This window comes from Oncorhynchus nerka, linkage group LG2 (genome assembly GCF_034236695.1).
Source record: "Oncorhynchus nerka isolate Pitt River linkage group LG2, Oner_Uvic_2.0, whole genome shotgun sequence".
NCBI classification, from domain to species: domain Eukaryota; kingdom Metazoa; phylum Chordata; class Actinopteri; order Salmoniformes; family Salmonidae; genus Oncorhynchus; species Oncorhynchus nerka.
The window spans coordinates 62,434,940-62,441,454 of record NC_088397.1 but is presented as its reverse complement, the minus strand read 5'-3'; the positions used below and the strand labels follow the sequence as shown (position 1 = coordinate 62,441,454).

Sequence of the window (6,515 nt, the reverse complement as noted above, 5' to 3'; positions counted from 1 at the left end):
TGACTTTCTTCAGCAAAGATGTTACGGTGGAAGCAAATGTAAGTTATTATAATGTCATAATGATTCAAGCAAAAAATGTACAATTGAGAGGAACATGTTAGTTAATGTAGATACAAACAATATTTTTATGTCATAAAGTTCATTTACAAAAATAGCTATTTAGCAAGTTAGCTGACATTAGCCAACTAGCTAGCTGGTGTTATGACATGAGTATGACATTGTAATTCGTGATGTTTAAACCAGCAAACCAGGCTGTCATCTTGGGAAACAGTGGATGTAAAGAATCTAGCTAGCTAAAGCATTTATTGCAAATTGAATGTACAATTGTGTAAGCTTGCCCTGTTGTGCAATGCAGCTGAAGTAACATAGCTAGCTAACTATTTAATTGCTTATTGTGTCTTGGAAAAATAACTGTATGCCTATGGATGTGCAGCTACAGTAGCTACAGTATGTTGCCGATTTGTGTATGGACCCTAAAACATTCTGAAATAATATTCATACCAATCTATGAACCTCAGCTATCATTGCTGTTGTATCAACTTCAAGTCTGAATGGCATTAATGAAGCCTATGGATAGAGTAGAATATAATAACTTTATTGTGTCCAGGATGTAGGTACTGTAGTTATTCCCACGCATGAGATCCCCACATTGTAGCCTGTACATTGAATATATTCACTGATCATGTACTCTTGCTTGGCGAATAAAGGTGCGGTTCAGGTATGAATCTCTGTGAGACATCATTTTTCAGTCATATCCAATACCAGGTGTATCAAACTCCATTATTTGAATGATGCTGTGCCTGCATGTACGTATTACAATTATACACTTCACTTTACCACTCCTGCTCCTGGGACATCAATGATTACACATTGTAACTATGCAATAGACTAGAAACATGATTTAAGTAAAGGCTGATTTGTATTTCATATATACAGAAAAAAACTATACATATCTAACTCCCTTCATCTGCTATAATCTGAGGACACAGGATAGTATTTCAATTAGATACTTAATTTCAACCAATGGAGAAACACTTTATTGAAAGAAGTTCATTATCCATGGGTTATAAATACATAAACGCATTATAATTATGATAATTGCAATATTATATTATAAATACAAGTTTAATCTGTGCTTCAATGCACATATAGTGTGCATTATAAAACGAGGAAGAAAGATGAGGTGGGGAGAGAGACGTAGAAGACAGAAAGGGAAAGAGGTAAGAACAAAGGCAGACAGCATATGATTAACGAATTACAGTGCTACCCTAATATTCTCTCAGTTCATCACAATTACAATATCTCCTAACCAGCCTTGGTCCCTAAGTTGGCCCAAAGGTTATCTTAAGAGCGGGTGAGGTGGCGATGACGGGACTGGCTTCCTCCCTCACATCAAAACATACCTGTAAACGAGGCAGATGGATAGAGAGAGAGCATGATTAAGACGTTTTTTAAATTTTCTAATACGGTCAGTGATCATAATCATCAGGAAGTGAAATGCAAAACTGACCTTCGATCATTAACTCTGGGACTACTACATCTCTGTCTGTATTTCAATGTAAAGCATCTCTTCAAAAATACTTCCTGTTGACCCAACCACCTCTCACCTATGATCACGCTGTGCCCTCTGTGTCAGCCAGTTCAGATGGGGGAGGGGTTCACCAACACAGCTGATATAAGGGAGATGGGGGAGAGGGATGAAGTGAAGGAGAGAGACTGTCATTGTGTGTGTGGTCTCGCCTGGTGTCTACACTAAGTGGCTACATAGTACTTTATGCTGAATAACAGACACACGAGGACAAACAATAGAAGATAATGTCATTATTAGACATAAATACCACTTGAAGCTTGATGATGACTTGATCAATTGAATCAGCTGTGTAGTGCTAAGGCGGAAACAAAAATATGCACAGGTGTATGAAGCATTCTGATATGACACAGCTTGTGAGGTGTCAGGTTCGCCATTTATGTCATGGAAATATTGAATCAAATATTTCACAGATAACGGAACTTGTAAATTCAATTATACTTTACTACAAAAGTAACAGAAGAAGAGCAATTCCATGGAAGAACAGATCTCTCCAGTCTCAGTACTCTGCTTTTATACAGTTTTACCCTTACATAACAGTCACTCCACTTTATGTAAATTATTAATACCTTTTAGCCTTGGCCACCCTAATCTTGTTGTCTTGCTTAGTTTCCATTCTCTTACTGGCTCAGACATTAGGGCATAGATTCTATTGGTGGCGTGACACACAGACATGCACACTCCTACTGCAGGTCTAATGGTGCCTACAACTGATTAACTAATGTTCCTGTCCAAAGGTCTTCACAAGTTCAGGGCGATGTTGTCTATGTATGAATAACCCATGTGCATGTCCAGTAGCCTTCTGTCACGACTTCTGCCGAAGTCGATACCTCTCCTTGTTCGGGCGGTGTTCGGCAGTCGACGTCGCCGGTCTTCTAGCCATCGCCAATACATTTTTCATTTTCCATTTGTTTTGTCTCGTTTTTCCACACACATTTCCCAATTACTGGTCATGTATTTAATCCTCTGTTTCCCCCATGTCTTTGTGTGTGATTGTTTTTTGTTCATGTCGGTACATTTCCGTCTGGTTTTGTCCTTTTTTCACCCGTGTTTTGTGGCAACCGTTATTGTTCGCTCATTGGTACTGTTACTAGTGCTATTTTCTTGAGTAAAGTACGTTGTTCACTCATCTCTGCTCTCCTGCGCCTGACTTCATGCACCAGCTACACCCACCGCCTGACAGAATCACACACCACTATCATCATGAAGTCAGCAGGACCAGGTACCCCTGTTATTGGGGTCGAGGAGCGCGGCCAGGAGCAAGCGGCGATGCTCCATCATCTCGGCGCCACCATGGATCGCGTCCTACAGACTATGGATCGCTGGCAGAGAAAGGGAGGTCCTCCAGTGCCTCTGCCAGTGCAACCAAGGTCTCCACTACTTGCCCCTCTTTCACCTGGTCCCAGTGGGATTCATCTGGCCCTCCCTAGGGAGTGTGGTGGGACGGCTGTACAATGTCAGGGTTTCCTATTACAACTGGAGCTCTACCTAGCAACCGTTCACCCGGCGCCTTCAAACAGAGAGAGGGTGTCCGCCCTCGTCTCATATGCCTCTCAGGGAGAGCCCTGGAGTGGGCCAACGCCATGTGGGGAGAAGGAGAGGCTGCGCTGGACCACTTTGCAGCTTCCTGGCAGTCTTCGACCATCCGGTGAATGTCTCGTTCATCTGAGGCAGGGGACGAGGAGCGCCCAGGAGTTCGCTCTGGACTTCTGGACCCTGGACGCTGGCGTAGGATGGAACAACAGGGCCCTGATCAACCACTATCGTTGCAGTTCGCGCGAGGACGTCCTTCAGTAGTTGGCCTGCAGGGACACCACCCTCACTTTCGATTAGCTGGTGGACCTGTCCATAACCTGCTGGCTACCGCGGACATCCAGATCGGGGTCTGTCGGTTCCATCCCCCAGCACCACCGCTCCGACGCCCATGGAGCAGAGAGGAGGTTCTGTTTCATGCACTGTTTCATGCATCTGTGGCCGCAGAGGGCACACTGCCGGTCGGTGCTGGGGAGGTTCCTCTGGGAGTCGAGGCAGCAGGCAGGGCAGTCTTGCGTTACCTCAGGTGAACCGGCACCATGCTCACCCAGAGCTCTCTGTTGCTCACATTTTGAAGGTTACTTCTCCTGAGTTTTCCCCGCATCCCCAGCATAAGGAGCTCGTCGATTCAGGCACAGCTGGAAATTTCATTGACAGATCATTTGCCCATAGATTAGGCATCCCCATTGTTCCAGTGGATATGCCCTTCCCAAATCAAGCCGTAGACAGTCGACCATTAGTCCGGGTTGATTAGGGAGGTCACCGCGCCCCTGGGCATGGTGACGCAGGAGGGTCAAAAGGAGAGAATCACTCTCTTCCTTATTGATTCTCCTGCGTTGATCCCACTGTTTTGTGGCAACGGAGGGCTCTCAAGGGGTGGTCACGAGAGTGCTGGGGGAGGTGTTTAGGGGTTTCCGTTGGTGCTACTACGGTGGAAAGTCCAGACCAGGTCTCCACCGTGCACATTCCCCCTGAGTATGCTGATTTGGCTTTCTTCTTACAGAAGGCGACTCAATTACCACCCCATCGACAGGGGGATTGTGCGATAAATCTCCTGGTAGACGTCGCACTTCCCAGGAGTCACGTGTATCCCATGTCACAAGCGGAGACGGTGGCTATGGAGACAGATGTCTCCGAATCCCTGCGTGAGGGGTACATTCGGTCTTCCACTTCACGCGTCTCCTCTAATTTATTTTTTGTGAAGAAGAAGGAGGGGGGTCTGCGCCCGTGTATTGACTATCGAGGTCTAAATCAAATCACAGTGATCACCTCTCATCGCCACGGCGATTTAGTCAATGCATGGGGCGCCCTTCTTCACGAAACTAGATCTCAGGAGCGCGTACAACCTGGTGCATATCCGGTAGGGAGACGAGTGGGAGACAGTGTTCAGTACCACCTCAGGGCATTATGAGTACCTCGTCATGCAATACGGGTTGATGAATGCACCATCAGTTTTGCAAGCCTTTGTAGACGAGATTTTCAGGGACCTGCACGGGCAGGGTGTAGTGGTGTATATTGATGACATTCTGATATACTCCGCATGTGTCCCTGGTGCGCAGGGTGCTTGGACGATTATTGGAGCATGAGTTTGCCAATTACTACCGGAGGTTTATCCAGGGTTTTGGCCAGGTGGCGGCTCCCATTATATTCCCTCCTTACTCTATGTTTTGTCATTTTTTGCTTAGTATCACTAGGATTCCATTCAGTGACAGTTATCTGTTGAATCAACCTAACCCTTGCACAAAGGCCTGTCCATCCTTTTGGTAATGTTGCCCTTAATCTTTGCCCTCCACATACCCAGAAGAAATGTGCCACTACCACAGCCTGTTGTTCATTTGGTGCAATTAATGGTAGTACTAGAGTTTGATTATCGTGAGTAACTTCCGGGCTGCTTGTTACGTAGCCCTTTTCGGAGTGCCTGCGTTCCAATTTGCATCTGTAGTTAAGTGTCATGTGGTCTCAAGTGCCTTGAAACTTCCCCATCAGATGCTGTCCTTCTGTGCTGTTAAAACATTAATATGGTTGTTTATAATCTATTCAATACTCATGTAGGGCCTCTAACTTCTGTGCTTCCACCTGTACATCCAATTCTTGACACCATTTTCCCCAGCCGGTTGTAAAATCTTTGATAGGATGGATTATCCAAATATGACAAACATTGAGCTGGACAATGCCTTTCTGATCTTCTCAAATAACAAATGTTTTTATTAAAGTCAGCACAATCCTCATAATCATAAGGATTATGTACCACCACTAATTGTTTCAGTGGAGAGGGCGCACACAATAAGCTATTTGTTTGTCTTAATTTAGATGCTGTATATTGAGCCCATTCATGCCATACATTTTTTGCTACTTCTTTCAAAGATTTGTCCTTGTACAGTTCTGGGGTTGAATCATCAATTGGGGTACAGTCTCCTTTTCTTGACATAGACTGCTGGGATTGGTTAGAAGGTTCCAAATGTTTTGAAGGAACCCAACTGATTCTGATGTTTCTGGCATTTTCGTAATGGCAGTGGATGGTAGCTGGGTTGTTACTGCTGTTTTTACTTCAGTCATATCCCTTCTCTGTCTTGTCAGAGGCTCTAGAGTGGGGTCAATCTGGATGATAGTCACACTATCCCCTTCAGACCATTTAGTGCTAACTATTTCTATTACATATTCTTCACCTTCCTTTTGGTCACGCTTTTCCATGGTAATCAGCTTCTCCTTTGTTTATTCTTAGGTTACATCCTTTTGAGTCCCAGATAGCTTCTCCCTATGTTTGATGATGGGACCATCCACAGAGTGCTATTTCTGGTAGTTAATTAATTGAGAGGGACCTCTGAACTTCTACTTCTGTTATTGTTTGGGGTGGAATGGGGGATGCTGATCCTATTCTTTTCCAAAGGAGATTTGGAAGAAACCTGTTTTCTTATTCTATATTTGGCATACTGTATGGTTATAGGTGGGTCTGTTACCGTTTCTTCTAGGTTTGCCAGTGTCGCTGTCCAGGACATTCCATCACCCCTCAGCTGTTCTGGATTCCATTGTCTATTGGGGAGACTATGTAAGGGCTGAGAAGTTGATGGTGGGGAAGTCTCCTTCCCCTTCTCATGGTGGTATTTCTTCATTCCATTGGAATGGGCTTCCGCCAGGGGTATCTGCCAGAGTAGGTATGTCATCAGGATTAACAAGCATGTCACTCCTCCCCATTCCTGGATTCTCTGGCAATTGGAAGTTTCTCCTAGATCCGCCTCTCCTTCGGCTTCTTCCTAGCTCCTGCCTGGCGTGTCGACCTCCTCTGCTCCCGTTCCCTCCGGACACCTGCCTGGTGTATCAACATCCTCTGCGTCCTCATGGCTCGGTGGTCGCCCCCTTCTCCCTGCCGGGACTCTAGTGCAGTGGTTTAGATGGT

At 45.2% G+C, this 6,515-nt stretch overlaps 1 long non-coding RNA gene across 1 annotated transcript; it reads right to left on the bottom strand.

The window, feature by feature from the left end:
• Positions 1-560: 560 nt before the first annotated feature.
• Positions 561-6,124, bottom strand: LOC135560020 (uncharacterized). Its single transcript, XR_010458643.1, has 3 exons — positions 1,839-6,124; positions 1,608-1,670; positions 561-1,403 (listed from the first exon to the last, which is right to left on the bottom strand). It is a non-coding gene; the product is annotated as an uncharacterized LOC135560020 (long non-coding RNA).
• Between the last annotated feature and the right edge of the window lie 391 nt (positions 6,125-6,515).